The 19957-nt window shown below is 44.8% G+C and overlaps 1 pseudogene; it reads left to right on the top strand.

Moving 5' to 3' along the window:
• The window catches only part of LOC123090290 (ankyrin repeat-containing protein At5g02620-like), a 165704-nt pseudogene extending 147719 nt beyond the window's left edge, over positions 1-17985 (top strand).
• Positions 17986-19957: the final 1972 nt, after the last annotated feature.

Genomic DNA, 19957 nt, shown 5'->3' with positions numbered 1-19957 from the left:
CACGAAGAAAGTTCTTTATCGAGGTAGATGTGTTCGAGGACTTTGCCCGTTGATTCCGGAGTTTACAAGATCAAATAAACAAGCTTGTGGCGCTATCAAGCTTTCGTTCACACGATGGCACGATCGTTTAGGACATGCTTCTTTTTCCTTAGTTGAATGTTTTCTTAAGAAAATAAGCTCCCGTTTGTTGGTGAGCGAAACATTGAAACTATTTGTGATTCTTGCCAAAGAGCAAAATGTCATCAATTGCCTTATCCTATACCCACTAGTGTCTCTACTCAACCTTTGCAATTGATATTTTCTGATGTTTGGGGTCCTGCCCCCACTTCTGTTGGTAGACACACATACTATGTTAGCTTCATTGATGAGTACAGTAAATTTTCTTAGATTTATCTTCTTAAGAAAAGATCTGATGTTTTTCAAGTGTTCAAAAATTTCCAAGCACTTGTAGAACGTAAGTTTGACAACAAAATTATTGTTGTCCAATCCGACTGGGGGGGGGGGTAAGAAAAGGTCAACTCCTTTCAAACACTTGGCATATTTCATCATGTGTCATGCCCCCACGCTCACCAACAAAACAGATCAACTGAACGCAAACATAGACACATAGTTGAGGTTGGTCTAGCCCTTCTTGCCGGTGCTTCCATGCCCCTCAAGTTTTGGGACGAAGCTTTTCTCACGGCTGTTCATCATCAACATGCTTCCTAGCCGAGTCATCAACAATGAAACACCCATAGAACGACTCCTTCATGTCAAACCTGACTACACATCACTCCGTGTCTTTGGGTGTGCCTGTTGGCCTAATCTCCGACCATACAACTCTCGCAAACTTATGTTTCGCTCAAAACAATGTGTGTTTCTTGGGTATAGCTCTCAACACAAGGGGGTCAAATGTCTAGACGTCTCCACTGGTCAAGTTTACATATCCTGTGATGTTGTGTTCGATGAAACCAAATTTCCTTTTTCTGATTTACATCCAAATGCAGGTGCTTTACTTCGGAAAGAAATTCTTCTTCTACCCCCAAACCTAACCGGTCTTGATCATGGGGAGTATAACTCTGATGGCTCTATTGTGACTAACCCTCTCACCACTTTTCCTGAGTTGTGTGATGATATAGGGAGCCATGCTGAAGAAAACGGAGTTGAAAACAGCGAAGAAAATTGCCCAACAGGGCCACATTTTATGTGCCAGGTTTTGGGGAGCAAATCCCTCTCGGGATCGATGCCCGCAGGCATGGCAGACCTGCTAGCAGGATCCGCCTCAGGATCGCCGCCTGCAGATCAGTCCAGGCGATCCGCTCCAGATTCCGCGCCCAACCTGCCTCTTTCGCACCCGACCGAGCATCAGCAGGCGGCCCCGCCTGCGCCACGCGGCAGCACGCGGTTGGTGGCGACGACCCGCACTCACCAGGGCCCACGGGCGGTCGTTTTCCCGTCCAGCCTGTCTGCTACAAGCGGCGGGATCTGAGATGGCCGCCTGGCACGGGCCCCACACCCGGCACGCGCGAGTAACCAGCTCAATCATTGCCGCGTGATGAGTCTCACCAGGTGGGATCTTCTGCGGCGCGTATGGCTCCGTCTCACGTCGCTACGTCGTCCCGGTGCACAGAGGATCCAGCCTCTGTTTCTGATGCGGCTGCAGCTGCTGCTGGTCCCCCTGCATCAAACCTTGGGATCGGCTGCTGCAGCTCCCCCGGGATCTTCTGCGCCGGAGCCAACTACGACACGCCGCACCCGTCTTCAGGAAGAGGTAATACCACCTGTAAATTACAAACATATGACAAAATTTGGGTTGGTATGTTCCACAGGTGAACCAGGCGAGCCCACTACTAGGAAAATGCTTATAGATAGAAGTTTACCAGTAGCGCGTTTTTATGACCCCACGCTACTAGTATTTACCAGTAGCGTTGGGCAGAAAACACGCTACTACTAACATATAATAGCAGCGTTTGTTTGCTTGGACCGCGCTACTGTTACATGGGCAGCAGGGCAAAAACAGTAGCCCACTTAGCTGTAGCATTTGTTCTGAACGGGCGCTACAGCTGGTGGGCTTAGCAGTAGCGACGGCCTCTAACCAGCGCTACTACTATAGCAAAAGAAAAAAGGCCCGAGCGCCCCCGCACCCCCTCACTCTCATAATTGATCCCCCCCCCCCCCGCCCGACGACGCCGCCGCGGTTAGGGTTCGTCCCCGGCCGCCTCACCCCCGTCGACGGTGCCGTGCGCCGCCACCACGCGCGGTCTCCTCTCACCTCCTCCGATGCTCCAGCCCCGTAAGTCCCCCTCGATCTCCTCCTCCCTGTGCGCGCCACACTAGGTAGGCTCCAATCGATTTTCCACGATGGCTCGCCATGTTTTGGGATTTAGGGATTGCACGGTGGCTCCGCGCTTTGATGGCTCCAATCGATTTGCCGCGGCGGCTCGCCACTCCCCTTGCTGCCCCTACGCGGCGCTCCACCCCCTATGTTAATTAGTATCACATATGGATTAATAGGATTAGTATCACATATGGATTAATAGGATTAGTATCACATATGCATCTCTAGATCATACTGTTAATTAGTATCACATATCATCTTATATGTTACTAGATCTTAGGATTTGACATGCACACTTGAAGTGTTGTTCGTATATGCAGTGTGCTGGCCTTTCATGTTTCCTCGCATGATTGGGGAGAAAGTAAAGAGAGGGTTAGGTGAGAGAAGTAGAGGCTTTTTGTTGCTCACCGAAACTTAGGAGAGAGTAGAGAGAAGTAGCTAGAGAAGTAGAGGCTTTTAGCACATATAATTGAAACTTGGGTTTCAATTCTTGGCTGCTGCCCCTGGAGGAGTGGTGGCGGCGGCGGTGCCTAGTGTTCTAGGGTTTAGAGATGGGGCGTTGATACGTCTCCAACGTATCTACTTTTCCAAACACTTTTGCCCTTGTTTTGGACTCTAACTTGCATGATTTGAATGAAACTAACCCGGACTGACGTTGTTTTCAGCAGAACTACCATGATGTTGTTTTATGTGTAGAAAAGAAAAGTTCTCGGAATGACCTGCAAATCCACGGATGCACTTTTTGGAATTAATAAGAATTTCTGGGCGAAAGAAATACACCAGGGGGCCCAGGGCCTGTCCACGAGACAAGGGGGCGCCCCCCTATAGGGCGCGCCCCCCTATCTTGTGGGCCCCCTGAACCTCCACCGACCTCAACTCCAACTCTATATCTTCCGTCTCGCGGAGAAAAAAATCAGAGAGAAAGTTTTATCGCGTTTTACGATACAGAGCCGCCGCCAAGTCATAATCTCTCTCGGGAGGGCTGATCTGGAGTCTGTTCGGGGCTCCGAAGAGGGGGATTTGTCGCCGTGATCATCATCAACCATCCTCCATCACCAATTTCATGATGCTCACCACCGTGAGTGAGTAATTCCATCGTAGGCTTGTTGGACGGTGATGGGTTGGATGAGATTTACCATGTAATCAAGTTAGTTTTGTTAGGGTTTGATCCCTAGTATCCACTATGTTCTGAGATTGATGTTGCTATGACTTTGCTATGCTTAATGCTTGTCATTAGGGCCCGAGTGCCATGATTTCAGATCTAAACCTATTATGTTTTCATCAATATATGTGTGTTCTTGATCCTATCTTGCAAGTCTATAGTCACCTATTATGTGTTATGATCCGACAACCCCGAAGTGACAATAATCGAGATACTTCTCGGTGATGAACGTAGTTTGAGGAGTTCATGTATTCACCATGTGTTAATGCTTTTGTCCGGTTCTCTATTAAAAGGAGGCCTTAATATCCCTTAGTTTCCACTAGGACCCCGCTGCCACGGGAGGGTAGGACAAAATATGTCGTACAAGTTCTTTTCCATAAGCATGTATGACTATTTACGGAATACATGCCTACATTACATTGGTGAACTGGAGCTAGTTTTATATCACCCTATGTTATAACTATTGCATGAGGAATCGCATCCGACATAATTATCCATCACCGATCCATTGCCTACGAGCTTTTCATATATTGTTCTTTGCTTATTACTTTTCTGTTGCTACTGTTACAACTACTACAAAAACCCAAAAACATTTATCTTTACTGTTGCTACTGTTACCATTATTATCATACTACTTTGCTACTAAATACCTTGTTGCAGATACTAAGTTATCCAGGTGTGGTTGAATTGACAACTCAACTGCTAATACTCAAGAATATTCTTTGGCTCCCCTTGTGTCGAATCAATAAATTTGGGTTGAATACTCTACCCTCGAAAGTTGTTGCGATCTACTATACTTATGGGTTATCAAGACTAATTTCTGGCACCGTTGCCGGGGAGAGAGGAGGGCGCCCCCCCTCCTGTAGGGCGCGCCCCCTGTCTCGTAGGCCCTGGTGGTTCCCCTCCACTTATGCCAGCACCCACACACTTCATCTTCTACCCAAAAAAATCCCCATCCAGCTCAAGCACGAGTTCTAGCTTGTTTTGCTGCGATTTTCGATCTCTTAGCTCAAAGCTCCATTCACAAAACTGCTTTGGGAGATTGTTGCTTGGTATGTGATTCATCCATTGGTCCAATTAGTTTTTTTTCTAGTGCTTTATTCATTGCAAATTTTTGCTGCTTAGGTGACCATGTTCTTGAGCTTGCATGTTAAATTTTTGAGGTTCCAAGTAACTGCAATGCATGACATGGGCTCTAGGCACTTGTAGGAGTAGTTGTTATCAATCTTGTTTGGTTTTATGCACTTTTATTTTGAAGTTACTAAAATTTTAGAAATTTTCAGAAAATGTTGAGGAAACTTTTGAGGGGCTCTTCTAGCCAAAGCTCCCAGGAAAAACAAGCTAAAGAGAAGGAAAAAGCCAAGTATAATCTTCCTCGCTTAACGGAAGTACGACCGTGTGAATGGCCATGTGATGATTTCTTGAGAGAGGCTAGAATTCATGAAGACTTTTATGCTTTAATCAAGACTGCAGGCCTCACCGGTTTCATCAGTGACCGAATCAATCAGTATCTCTTACTCACCAATACTTTCGTGCAAAACTTTTATTTGTATCCTAAGAAGTCACCGCCTGAAGTATCATTCCATTTATATGACGAGTTCAAAGAAATGTCTTTACGTCATTTTTGCGCGGTATGTAGGATACCTTATGAGGGAGAATTGGAGGAACCCCATCTTGAAGATGTGGCTGGCTTTGTTGATATTATCGCTGTAGAGGAGCCAAAGAAGGGTTCCGAAGCGAAAGTCTCTAGCATACACTTTCCTGTTTTACGCTACTTTGCCATATTCGCTAGTAGATGCTTGATTGGTCGTGGGAATAGTGGAAACTTGAGTTTTCCTGATATTATCATGCTTCAACATGCTTTGCTTGGAGACAATAGTTTTAATATGGGTGCCGTCGTTGCTAAATGGCTAGCCCTTAATCGTGCAAAAGGCCCCATATTTGGAGGTATCTATGCCGCACGTCTTGCTAGACATTTTCAGATACCCATTAGGCACCATGAGGAAAAGGAGACAATATTGCCTCCTCACATTCTAGATTACAAGAGCATGGTAGCACATAAGTTTATTGTTGACAACAAAGATGGGATGCTCTTGTATAAACTTAGATTCAATAAGAAACACTTTGACATTATTGGTTTGCCTACGCCTTTGTTGTTTGATCTGCTTGCAGGAAAATTTCTTGTTACACTGGAGGCGGTGAACAATCATCGAGCTCAGGCCTTTACTCCAGAACCTGAACCTGAGCCGGAACCTGAGCTGGACCCTTATCGTGCATTATCTGTCCAGTGGGATCCGGAGATGACCGACCAGTGGTATCCTGATTATACCTCTCATTACACCGGAGAGAGTAGCGGCGGTCCTTGGTATTAAACCAACTTAGGCCAAAATCCTAAGCTTGGGGGAGTACGTATTTCTCACCGACTTTACATTCATGTTCACACACTAGTCGTCGGTGCTCATACTCTTTCATTGTATTATCCATGCTAGTTTAAATTTCTTTTTCTAGTCTTCTTCTTGTGTGATTGATAAACCTTGAGAAAAACCAAAAAAATAGTTAGTTTAATTTCCTTGCTTGTAGTAGAAATTAAAATGAAAAACCAAAAAGATTTCTCGTTCTTCTTTTACTTGTTGGGAGCTTTCTCGTGTAAATAGTTTTATTTTCTTTTCTTTCCTTTGGGGGTCAAGAAGACCATATGAAAATGCTTAGTGGCTCTTATATGCATGATTGTTTATTTAATTTAGAGCCCATATTACTTGTCTTCTCTCATGAGTTGAATGCTTGCAGATTCCAGCTTAGTCCAATGCACGTGCACTCTTATTATTATACACATCGTTCGGTTGTGCAAGTGAAAGGCAATAATGATGATATATGATGGACTTATTGGGATGAGAAAAGCTGGTCTGAACTTGACCTCTCTTGTTTGTGTAAATATGATGAGTTCATCGTTCCAGAGTCAGCTATTATGAAGTAAACATATTTGCAATGACATTTAGAGATTATAGTTACTTGTGCCATGCTTGATTAGCTATGAGTTATAATGGTTTACCTTGCGTGCCAACATGCTATTAGAATGATTATGATGTGGTATGATGGGATGGTATCCTCCTTTGAGTGAATTGAGTGACTCGACTTGGCACATGTTCACACATGTAGTTGAATCAAATCAACATAGCCTTCACGATATTTATGTTCATGGTGGATTATATCCTACTCATGCTTGTACTCGGTGTGAATTAATTTTAATGCATGCTTACGGCTGTTGTCGCTCTCTCAGTTGGTCGCTTCTCAGTCTTTTGCTGGCCCTCACCTGTACTAAGCGGGAATACTGCTTGTGCATCTAAACTCATTAAACCCCAAAGTTGTTCCATATGAGTCCACTATACCTAGCTATATGCGGTATTTACCTGCCGTTCCAAGTAAATTTGTATGTGCCAAACTCCAAACCTTCAAATGAAATTCCATTTTGTATGCTCGAGCAGCTCATGTAATAACTAGGGCTGCCTATATCTTCCATGCTAGGTGGGTTATTCTCAAAGGAGTGGACTCTGCTCCTCATTCACGAGAAAGGGCCGGTAACCAGGATGCCCAGTCCCATGATCCAAAAAGATCAAAGCAAATCAAAATAATTAAACAAAACTCCCCCAGGGATGTTGTATGTTGGAGGCACTCGTTGTTTCGAGCAAGCCATGGATTGATGTTTGTTGGTGGTTGGGGGAGTATAAACCTTTACCATTCTGTTTGGGAACTGCCTATAATGCATGTAGTATGGAAGATACAGTCATCTCATAGGCGTTGCGTTGACAGCAAAAGTATGCCGCTCAAAATGTTATTCAATCTCTATTTTCAAAATCGAGCTCTGACACCTCTACAAATCCCTGCTTCCCTCTACGAAGGGCCTATCTATTTACTTTTATGTTGAGTCATCACCCTTCTTATTAAAAGCACTAGATGGAGAGAACACTGTCATTTGCATTCATTATTATTGATTTATATTGTGTATGACTTGACTGGATCTCTTTTACCATGAATTACAATGTTTAGTTAGTCCTTGATCTTTAAAGGTGCTCTACATTTATGTTTTGCGGTCTCAGAAAGGGCTAGCGAGATACCATTTTGTTATATCATGTTATGATTGTTTTGAGAAAGTGTTGTCATCCGAGTTTTATTATTATGGCTCGCTAGTTGATTATGCTATTGATGTAAGTAATTGTGAGACCTATGTGTTATTGTGAGTATGGTTAGTTCGTAATATTTGCTGAAACTTGAATGCTGGCTTTTCATGTTTACAACAACAAGAGCAAACAGAGTTTGTAAAAGTTTTTCTTTATCACTTTCAGTTTATCAACTGAATTGCTTGCGGACAAGCAAAGGTTTAAGCTTGGGGGAGTTGATACGTCTCCAACGTATCTACTTTACCAAACACTTTTGCCCTTGTTTTGGACTCTAACTTGCATGATTTGAATGAAACTAACCCGGATTGACGCTGTTTTCAGCAGAACTACCATGATGTTGTTTTATGTGTAGAAAAGAGAAGTTCTCGGAATGACCTGCAAATCCACGGAGGCACTTTTTGGAATTAATAAGAATTTCTAGGCGAAAGAAATACACCAGGGGGCCCAGGGCCTGTCCACGAGATAGGGGGCGCCCCCCCCCCCTGTAGGGCGCGTGCCCCTATCTCGTGGGCCCCCTGGACCTCCATCGACCTCAACTCCAGCTCTATATCTTCCGTCTCGCGGAGAAAAGAATCAAAGAGAAAGTTTCATCGCGTTTTACGACATGGAGCCGCCGCCAAGCCCTAATCTCTCTCGGGAGGGATGATCTGGAGTCCGTTCGGGGCTCCGGAGAGGGGGATTCGTCGCCGTCGTCATCATCAACCATCCTCCATCACCAATTTCATGATGCTCACCGCCTTGAGTGAGTAATTCCATCGTAGGCTTGTTGTACGGTGATGGGTTGGATGAGATTTACCATGTAATCAAGTTAGTTTTGTTAGAGTTTGATCCCAAGTATCCACTATGTTCTGAGATTGATGTTGCTATGACTTTGCAATGCTTAATGCTTGTCACTAGGGCCCGAGTGCCATGATTTCAGATCTGAACCTATTATGTTTTCATCAATATATGTGTGTTCTTGATCCTATATTGCATGTCTATAGTCACCTATTATGTGTTATGATCTGACAATCCCGAAGTGACTATAATCGGATACTTCTCGGTGATGACCATAGTTTGAGGAGTTCATGTATTCACCATGTGTTAATGCTTTGGTCCGGTTCTCTATTAAAAGGAGGCCTTAATATCCCTTAGTTTCCACTAGGACCCCGCTGCCACGGGAGGTAGGACAAAAGATGTCGTACCAGTTCTTTTCCATAAGCACGTATGACTATTTACGGAATACATGCCTATATTACATTGGTGAACTGGAGCTAGTTCTATATCACCCTATGTTATAACTATTGCATGAGCAATCGCATCCGGCATGATTATCCATCACCGATCCATTGCCTACGAGCTTTTCATATATTGTTCTTCTCTTATTACTTTTCTGTTGCTACTGTTACAACTACTACAAAAACCCAAAAACATTTATCTTTACTGTTGCTACTGTTACCATTATTATCATACTACTTTTCTACTAAATACCTTGCTGCAGATACTAAGTTATCTAGGTGTGGTTGAATTGACAACTCAACTGCTAATACTCAAGAATATTCTTTGGCTCCCCTTGTGTCGAATCAATAAATTTGGGTTGAATACTCTACCCTCGAAAGATATTACGATCCCCTATACTTGTGGGTTATCAGGCGTCCATGTCGTGCCTTTTCTGGAGAGGAGCCACGGGCGGCGTCGGTTGTCGTGTGCCATTTCGTGTAGATGATAGGCTTCTGCAATGGGAATGATTATCCATCGTCTGTGGTTGCGTGAACGCCTCCACACGCTCAAGTTTGTCGATGGTGGTCGTAGGATCGGCTCCCCTTCTGAAATGGTGCCATGGGAGCTTTCGAGATACGCCCTGGTGTCGTCTAGGGCATGATTTCGCAGTCCACAATTGAGCGGGCAAACCGCATCTTCCAGGGCTGGCGCGCTCGTCCTGAAGATGGTGTGCTGGCAGGAGCTAGCAGCTAAGCTAGCTAACGTGGTCGGCCGAGGACGAGAGCGTCCCATCGTATCACGTTGTCACGATACGTGACTATTGTTTTCGACATTTAGGATCATTGATGTAGTACTTGTAACTACTTGTCATTCCTTCGCTGGAACAACCATAGTGCTCGACCGTAGAATCGTGAGCATTTTTTTAGCTCTGATATGACAACAACGGTTGAGGGTTTCAATTCTTGGCTACTTACACTAGCTTCTTTGTTGATGCATATCAAGATATGACCAAGAAGCCCTCACTGTTATGTGGTTTCATGGAAATATCAATGCTTGATTCGATACTCTTTCAGGTTGAAGAGAGTAAATGTATGTGGTGATGCTCAAATTGCCAAGTTGTTATGATGCTGTTAGTGAGCCCATTTTTGGTAAATTTCAAAAAAAGAAAACACAGATAGACAGAGAGTTGTATCTGATCGAAAAGGGGGGTGTTTGCCTTTTATAGTTTTAATTATTGTGCATCTGATGCCAAAGGTGGAATGGATGTTTACTTATTGTGTTCTGGAAGATTCTAAGCTGGTTCAACTTTTGGATGTGGGAATAGATAAAGTGTTCCCTTGGACTAAACTTTATGTTTACTATTTAGTTGTTATTTTTCTTGCCATGTGAACTCTAGCTATGAAAACTTTATGTTTACTTTTTGGATCGTTAATCCTTTAATCATATTGCTTTAGGGAAATGGCGCCACCACCACCACCACCATGTCGACGGTGCAAGTCAAGGTGTGCCAGCAGCCTTGCAACTGGCACACTATTTGGCATCTACTTCAAGTCTAGTTTTCTTCATGCAGTGGTAATAAATTATATGAAACTAGTAACTACTATTTTGTTTTTAGTGTTATTGGCATTAATGCATCGTGTATATATCATTTTGATTTTTGTACACAGATCGTCCCATGCAATGTGAGGTCAGAATTCAACAATCTGACTGGAGACTCTGTGACCTTTGAGGCTCCCGGGGGGCCCTACACTATGGAGATCGAGAAAGGACGAAAGATGACGCGGGTGGGAGGAGATGGATGGGTCCATTTCATCGACAACATGCGTATCACCGGTGGTGAGTTGATCAGCTTCTCCTTCAGAGCTGAAAGACCCAAGCTGGCCGTGATTTATGTCAACAAAGCAGAAGATTATGAGGATGATGAGGATGATGAGGATGATGACGACCCACACGGTGATGCCATCGTAGCTCAAAGAATGAAGTTGAGCGAGGAGGAGGTGTGCAACATATGGGACATCATTCCGCCACGTGCTGACTTCGTCGGGGTGCCATTCATCACCTGCCTGACAAGTACCATGGTTGATCGGCATATCATGGTATGTTGCATTTACTGTAGTTTTTAGAGTAATTTGATGATATGCTTTATTGTTATACTTAGTGTAGAGTCCGATGATATATATGCTTAGTGAATCTTATATGCTTTATTGTTATACTTAGTGTAGAGTGCGATGATATATATGCTTAGTGAATCTTATATGCTTAGTGAATCTTATATGCTTAGTGAATCTTATATGCTTTATTGTTATACTTAGTGTAGAGTCCGATGATATATATGCTTAGTGAATTTTATATGCTTAGTGAATCTTATATGCTTAGTGAATCTTATATGCTTTATTGTTATACTTAGTGTAGAGTCCGATGATATATATACTTAGTGTAGAGTCCGATGATATATATGCATCGTGTAGAATGTGTGAGGCTACTTATTAATTGATATGTTTTTTTTATTCAGAAATTGCCAAAGAGCCTATCTGAGAGTTGTGGTATCAAGCCTGATGAAGAAGGCTCTGCTGAAATACGCCTTACCGCAAGGGGCTCCGTCACCACTTGTGCATACGGCGTGGACACGGACGGTCGCACACACTTCAACTCGGTTGGGTGGAAGAGCTTCCTCGTCGGCAAGAATCTTCATGTTGGACAGGCAATCCTAATTACTATCAGGAACACCCACCGCCCAGGCTTGAGGATGATGGTCGTCATCGACATCATCTAGAACTACATATGCATGTGTGTGGCTGTTGAACCATATATATGCTAGTATGACTACCTAGTAGACTTATCAACTATGATCTATCCATGCATTGTTGACTACTATATGAGTTTGTGAGATTGTGTGGTTATATTAAATGTGGTACTGTCGTTAATGTTTATGAGATGGTTCTGTGAACTTAGTTTATTTGCACTGGACTTGTCTTGATTTCCATGAATATTGCACCTGACTGCTTTTTTTATTTTTTTTTATTTCTATTTGCCTACTTGTAGCGTGGGGAGAAAATAGGGCGCTACTACTACGTGATGATAGTAGTAGCATTGGTGGAGAAAGCAGCGCTACTAATAAGTATTTTAGTTGCAGCACTTGTTTAGAAACGCGCTACTGTTAAATAATAGTTGTAGCATCCTAGCAGTAGCGCGGGTGCCCGCGCTACTGGTATGTAAAAAACTAGCGCCACTAGTAAGCTGTTCTCTAGTAGTGGCCATATTCCCTTGAAGAAGCCCTTAGTGATGAAAATTGGAAGAAAGCAATGAAAGAAGAGTACATGGCCCTAAAAAGAAACAACACATGGCACTTGGTTCCTCCACAGCAAGGTAAAAACCTCATTGACTACAAGTGGGTGTTTAGGATTAAGAGAAAATCCGATGGAACCATTGATCGTTACAAAGCAAGACTTGTAGCAAAAGGCTTTAAATAACGGTATGGCATCAACTATGAGGATACTTTTAGTCTAGTTGTCAAAGCTGCAACTATTCGTCTTGTTTTGCCCATTGTTGTTTCCATGGGCTGGCATCTCAGACAGCTAGATGTTCAGAACGCGTTTTTGCATGGTGTTCTAGAAGAGGAAGTGTACATGAAACAACCTCCTAGGTTTGAAAACAAGAACGCACCTTCTTATGTTTGTAAGCTTGACACAGCTTTATATGGAGCCCTTAGAGCATGGTACTCGCGGTTGAGTCACAAAATGCAAGCACTTGGCTTCATTCCTTCCAAGTCTGACACCTCATTGTTCATTTACAACAAATGCAACACTCATATATTTGTTCTCATATATGTTGATGATATTATTGTCACAAGTTCATCTAATGAGGCTATCACAGGACTCTTGAAGGATCTCAGTGCAGAGTTTGCTCTTAAGGATCTTGGAGAGTTGCGCTATTTCCTCAGGATAAAAGTGAAGAAACATGAGGATAGACTTCATCTCTCCCAAGAAAAGTATGCAACAGATCTAGTAAAAAAGGCTGGTTTGCAAGGGTGTAAACCCTCTCTTACAGAAGGACAGCCTTTGAGTCAAGATGACAACACAAGATATAGGAGTTTGGTCAGTGCCCTTCAGTATTTGATGCTTACACGGCCTGATATCTCATTTGCTGTTAATAAGGTCTGTCAGTTTCTTCATGCACCCACCACTGTTCACTGTACTGCTGCAAAGCGTATAGTTCGATATGTCAAGAATACTCTTAATGTTGGTCTAAATTTTAGTAAGTCATCATCTACACTTCTGAGTGCTTTTTCAGACTCTGGCTGGGCAGGCTGTCTGGATGACAGGCGATCCACTGGTGGCTTTGCAGTATTCTTTGGTCCTAATTTAATTTCATGGTGTGCAAGAAAACAGGCTACGGTCTCTCGATCTAGTACAGAGGCAGAATACAAAGCATTGGCAAATGCTACAGCAGAGATCATATGGGTGCAATCACTGCTGAAAGAACTTGGTGTCAAAAGCATTCAAACTCCATGTTTATGGTGTGATAACCTGGGTGCTACATATCTGTCTGCTAATCCAGTGTTTCATGATAGGACCAAACACATTGAAATTGATTTTCACTTTTCAGAACGAGTGGCTCAGAAGAAACTTGACATACGTTTTGTGCATTCCAAGGATCAAATAGCAGATGGATTCACAAAACCTTTACCCACAAGAAGTTTTGAAGACTTCAAACATAATCTCAACTTGATGAAGTTGTGATTAAGGGAGGGTGTTAAACACATATACATGTCACGTTGGAGTTCAGAGGATTGGCGCACAAGGAGTCCTACAAGAGATAGGCTAGGTGGTTAGACAAGTAGTTCAATATCTTGTAAACCTCTTTATCTCTTTATCTCTTCCTCTCCAAGTTGTAATCTTCTCCAACAAACTTGTATGCGCTATTGTCAGGGAGGTGCGCCCCTGCTGCCTATAACACGCAACGCGCCCCCTCGCACCGAGGGGCCTCGCACCCAGGGTAAGACGCTTTCGCCTATTCGCTCATAGAGAAGTGGAATGGTCAAGACATAATGAAATGGCGAGAGACTACATCTAAAAATCTTGCAGTTGTTTCCACCCTCGTGGCCACTGTCGCTTTCTCGGCCGCGTTCAATGTGCCTGGATCATATGGATCAAGTGGAAAGGCAAATCTGAGTGGGCACCGTCGGTAGATACCTTCATGGTACACTGGTGGAAAAAGGGCCTTTGGTCGCGGTTCGCAACTGCCATTAGTCGCGGTTGCGCAACCGCGACCAAATAGGCGCGACTAAAGGCCCCCCCCCTTTAGTCGCGGTTGCTTAAGAACCGCGACTAAAGGCCCGTCCACGTGGGTGCCAGGCGGCCGTCGGGGCGGAGGACCTTTAGTCGCGGTTCTTCTGGCCAACCGCGACTAAAGGCCGCCGCAGGTTTAGGGTTTTAGCCCCCCCCCCCCTAAACCTGTTTTCTGTTTAATTTGTATTGTTTTATTTCTTTTGTTCTTTATTTTAATTTTGAAGGAGTTTCACATATTCTACGGTACTACATACATGCATATGAATGTACAATTTCAAACAAATTTGAAATTAGAACCAAAAAGAATTCAAGAGGAATATACAATATATATTCAATATCATCGGATGACCATATACAATTTTGAACAAGTTTCCATACATAATTTAATGCATATAAAGTTCTACGTCCTCGTAATGGTGTTCTCCTTTAGGATTGAGGACTTCCCTCCTGAACCATCTAGCTAGTTCCTCTTGAAGTGGTCGGAAGCGAGCTTCTGGACTAAGCATCATCCGGAGGTTATTCCTCTGAGCATTGGTATCACTCGGAACCCGCTCAGAGGTGTATCTCCGGATCATCTCACAGACATAGTATGCACATAGATTGGTCCCCGCTGGCTGAATATCCTCACCATTCTTAGCCTTTGACCTTTTGAATTCTAGCTCTTTTTTGAATTCACCGACCTTTGTATCTACGAACCGTCTCCAAACCCTACGAGGCAAAGAAAATTAAATGAACAAGAGAGTTATTAGTTACTTGATATTAGGAAATGAACGAAATAGGCCGATCGATATAGAGCGCAAATGAATGAAAATAATTACTTCTGCAGCATTCTTCTCATGCTGCCCCAAAGCTTTGGATCCTTATTCAGAGAGTCGTGGACGAGACATTCTGAGGTGTCAACTTTAATTACTAGCAGAATCCAGTGGAACCTGCGGAAACGATACATGCACAGTACGTCATGCATAACTCATCGATTAGCCGGCCACATACCATGCATGGAGTAAACAAAAGAGAATGTGCTCAAGACAGAAACACTCACCCAAAATGGTAAGGAAATAGAATATCACTTTTGAGTTCCTGCGTCGTAAGAAACTGCCACAGGTCTGCCTCCATGTCGGCGGGGTGATGCTCCAACACATATCCATTAACGATGTGTGGGTCAATGAACCCAACATCATGGATGTTCCTTACTCTGCATTCCTTAATCTTCATTCTGCATGTATAATAGCGGACACAACAATATAGTTAGGACATATATATAGTGCAGGCAATATGAACGAGATGGGGTAGAAATAAATCACTTACAGAACGTAGCAACTGATGATAGATTTGTCGAGCTCGCGCAGATTGAAAAGCTGGAACAATTCACTCAGATGAATTTATACATAGTAATGTTTGAAGTGATGCTCATATCTAACTTCCGCATAAATATATTCTTTGGCGTTTTTATTTTTTATGCTCATATTCGTTGATGGTTACGAAAAGCAACGCTCGTAGGTTAAATTCCTCTTTTTTGTGCTCATCCCACACACGGACACCAGGTCTGCCCCACAGCTGTAAAAGTTCATCAACTAATGGCCTTAGGTACACATCGATGTCGTTGCCGGGTTGCTTCGGACCTTGGATGAGCACTGGCATCATAATGAACTTCCGCTTCATGCACAACCAAGGAGGAAGGTTGTAGATGCATAGAGTCACAGGCCAGGTGCTATGGCTGGAGCTCTGCTCGCCAAAAGGATTCATGCCATCTGTACTTAGACCAAATCTTATGTTCCTTGCGTCAGCTGCAAAATCTTTGAACTCTCTGTCGATCTTTCTCCATTACATTCCATCTGCGGTGTGTCTCAACTCCCCGTCCGACTTACGGTCCTCTTTGTGCCATCGCAACAACTTGGCATGCTCTTTGTTCCTGAACAGACGTTTCAACCGTGGTATTATAGGAGCATACCACATCACCTTGGCGGGAACCCTCTTCCTGGGTTTCTCGCCCTCAACATCGTCACCAGGGTCATCGCCTCTGATCTTATAACGCAATGCAGTGCATACCGGGCATTCATTCAAATTCTCGTATTCATCGCGGTAGAGGATGCAGTCGTTGATGCATGCATGTATCTTCAGAACCTCTAAACCTAGAGGGCAGACAACCTTCTTTGCTTCGTACGTACTGGCGGGCAACTCGTTATTCTTTGGAAACATATTCTTCAACATTTTCAGCAAGTTTTCAAATGCCGAGTCAGCTACACCTGCCTGTGCCTTCCATTTCAGCAAATCCAGTGTGCAGCCCAGCTTTTTCAGACCATCATCGCATCCGGGGTACAACGACTTTCTGTGATCCTCTAACATGCGATCCAAATTCTCCCTCTCCTTTTCAGTTTCGCAGCGTCTCCGTGCATCAGCAATGGTCCGACCAAGATCATCAACGGTCTCATCACGTGCCTCTTCTTCACCTTCACCTTCCCCTTCACCTTCCCCTTCACCTTCAGCATCCTCCATGAAAGTATCACCGAAATGAGCAAGATAGCTTTCATCGATGAAATCATCCCCTTCTTCATCTTCTTCCATTATAACCCCTCTTTCTCCATGCTTGGTCCAACAATTATAGCTTGGCATGAAACCGTGCCGAAGCAGGTGCAGGTGAACTTCTCTTGAGGAAGAGTAACCCTTCTGATTCTTACAGTCAACACATGGACAGATAACAAAACCCTTCTGCTTGTTCGCATTAGCCACTACGAGGAAATCTTTCAAACCCGTAGTGAACTCGCGGGAGAGTCGGTTACCGTACATCCATTGCCGATTCATCTGCATTATTATAATATAAAATATATAATTAACCATCATGCATTTGTTAAACTAACTAGCTATAAACAATAGAAATTAAACAATGAACAACACACATGCATATTTTATCAATGACACACATGCATGAAAGGTTCAAGTTGCTAACCGCGATCGAGGAGGAAAAAATAAATGAGGAACCTCAAGTGTGGCTCCAACACTTCATATCATGTTTGTTTCACCCTCTTGGGGCATTTCATCAAACACCTTGTGTGCATAAGAGGAACCAAAAGCAAATCTACACCCCCTTGTGAAGCTTGTGAAGAGAAGTGGCACCAAATGGCTAAGCGAGCGTGCTGAACTGGTATATATAGGGGAGGAGATTTAGTCGCGGTTGGCCTGGCCAACCGCGACTGAAGGCCTTTGGGCACCTTTAGTCGCGGTTGGCCTGGCCAACCGCGACTAAAGCCCCTCACGTGCACCAGCTGGCCACCGAGCGCCCTGGGCCCAGGCCTTTGGTCGCGGTTCGTCTACCGAACCGCGACTAAAGACTTCATTAGTCGCGGTTCCTACAGTTTCGCGACTAATGGGGCTGGACGGACGCCTCTTTTTCTACCAGTGGTACTAGACACCATTGCAATGACAACTTCCGTGATTGCAACGATACTACTGATCTATGAAAGAGCTTCGCGGTCTCATCGCTCATGGCTAGGCTTTATGGTTGCAATGCACTTCCTTTGGTTGTCACTTAATAGCATGATGTTAGCCTTCTTCGCGGCCATGGTCGGGGTGATGAGAGAAAAAAACTTAATGAAGGTAGTATTAACTCAGGTAATCTACAATGGGTTGTGCATCTTGATGACACTGCTTGCAAACCTTGCAACACCTAGATCGTTTCTAGGTGTCATGCGGCTTCTGGTTGACAGTTGCTTTGAAAGGCGGCAGCGTGCCAAGAGACGCATAAGTCGGCAGTTTCCCTTCATTATCTTTTATGCACTAAATGTGGTTGTGTTCATAGTCATAAATACTTTGGCACTTTCTGCAATTCAAGTCACGGGTGGTATGTAGATCTATAGAAATGTTTTGACTTGATTGCGTACGCAGTTGCTTCCATTTGTGTAATTACTAGGAAATGAGCATTTTCTTTTCTTCTGACAATAGAAGTGATACACAGTAGTTGTACTAGGGCACGTACTATCTAAAATAAAGTGATTTCTTTGGTGGACGCAAGCTTTTGAGCTTGGCTATGTATCTCATTTGCGAGTTTTGGTTGTTAGAAACTATTATATTATATGCTTCTTTTAATCTATCATGTCGAGGTTCGGGTTCATCCATATAATGCGAACATATTCTTCTTTGAGGCTCGACAACTGTGATAGTGTTAACAAATAGGAGACGTTATAAATGTAATCGAAGTCCTGAGGGGTTTTTTCGAGGAACCAATAGGAGCACCGCCTTTACATTTAGACAAAATAGACATATTTATAGGAGAGTGACTCACCTTTGAAGGAAATTAATCAGAAATACAAGCTTGAAACACATAGGTCAACTACTCCCTCCGTTCCTAAATATAAGTCTTTGTAGGGATTCCACTAGGTGGACTACATACGGAGCCAAATGAATGAATCTACACATAAAATGCATCTATATACATCCGTCTGTGGTTCATAGTGGAATCTCTACAAAGACTTATATTTAGGAACAGAGGGAGTATGTATCAAATACCCTCACTCTCTTAGGAAGTCCCGTAGGACATCTCCCTCTGTTTGATACCCTCCATGGCTAGCATGGTCGCCTTGATGTAGGTCATACGAGTTTCATTGAAGATGTGATGGTTCCGCCCCTTCGAGATGTTCGACAACGTGCAGAGAAGATGTCGCACATGAATGGAAGCCTAGGGAAGCATCCCTTCACTAGGCTAAAACACTTGGGTGAGACCCTTCACCACCTCCCGAGAAATTCTCTCTCTGTCAATCTAGGACACAGTTAGGCTACCGTGATGGAGAAAGGGTTGTCCATGCATAGGTGCGGTGCCCGTTTTGGGGGCACTGAGACAGAGTTGACACATTGGGTCATGTGGCGAACCATGAACCACCGGCATACTAGGGCGGCGCGTGCTGCTTGGGCCATTCGGCGACGGAAGCGCAGGCAGTGCCGTCATCCTCACTGACCCGACCTTGCGGGGGCGGGTTATGGGCCCTGGCGGTGGACGACTCGGGCGATGAAGGTGAGGAAGTTGTGGCGGGGGAGTGGAAACCGGCGCCGTCGGGGCCTCTGGTGTGCGATTTTGTGGCTTTCGCGGTGCGACCGCAGGGGTGTGGTTAGGGCCATGGCTGGAGTTTTGCCCCGGGGGTCGGGGTCCCAGATCGGTGGCGTCTCGCGTTTGGAGTTTGTCCTCTCCTGGGAGCGGCAACACGGCGGTGATGGCGGCGGGAGCGATCCTTTGTGCCCTGCGGCGGCGCTATTGCCTCCCTTGTCATCGTCAGGACAGAGCAAGGAGTGGCCCTGCCTGCCATCACCGATGCGGCGGCTGGCAGCGGCGGCGGCAGCGGCGGAGGGTCGGAGCGCGTCGAAGGAGGAGCTGGTCCAGGCCTTGAGGGCTGACGTGGCGGCCGTGGGTGCGGTTAGTGGGCCACGGGCCATGGGTGGGCCTGGGGCTGCGCTGGCAGAACTGTAGGGGCTGTGTGTGGCCCAGTCGAGGGGGAAGGCCCAGGTGTCGGTGGGGGTCAGTGGAGTGGGTTCGGCTCGGCCCAGCCCAGCTCTACAGGCCCAGGCGGCACGGCCTGCCCCTGGCTATATATGGCTACGTCACGGGGTGCTGGATCCTTGTTTAGGGTTTCTAGCCACCGCTCGGGAGGTGCGGCGCTTCGGTCATTTCGCCCGCACTCTCCATATCTTGCCCCCTCCTCCCCCCTCTTGGTCTCCTTTGCGACGGCGGTGATGGGTGATTGGCAGGCGGACAAGAGGCCCATGGAGGCGCCGGAGCTGGATGCTAAGAGAAGAAGGGAGCGGGAGATGCGCGACAAGGCCAAGGCGTCTG

This window comes from Triticum aestivum, chromosome 4B (genome assembly GCF_018294505.1).
Source record: "Triticum aestivum cultivar Chinese Spring chromosome 4B, IWGSC CS RefSeq v2.1, whole genome shotgun sequence".
Classification (NCBI taxonomy): Eukaryota; Viridiplantae; Streptophyta; class Magnoliopsida; order Poales; family Poaceae; genus Triticum; species Triticum aestivum.
Note: the sequence above shows the minus strand (reverse complement) of the source record. Positions and strands in the feature narration are given on the sequence as shown.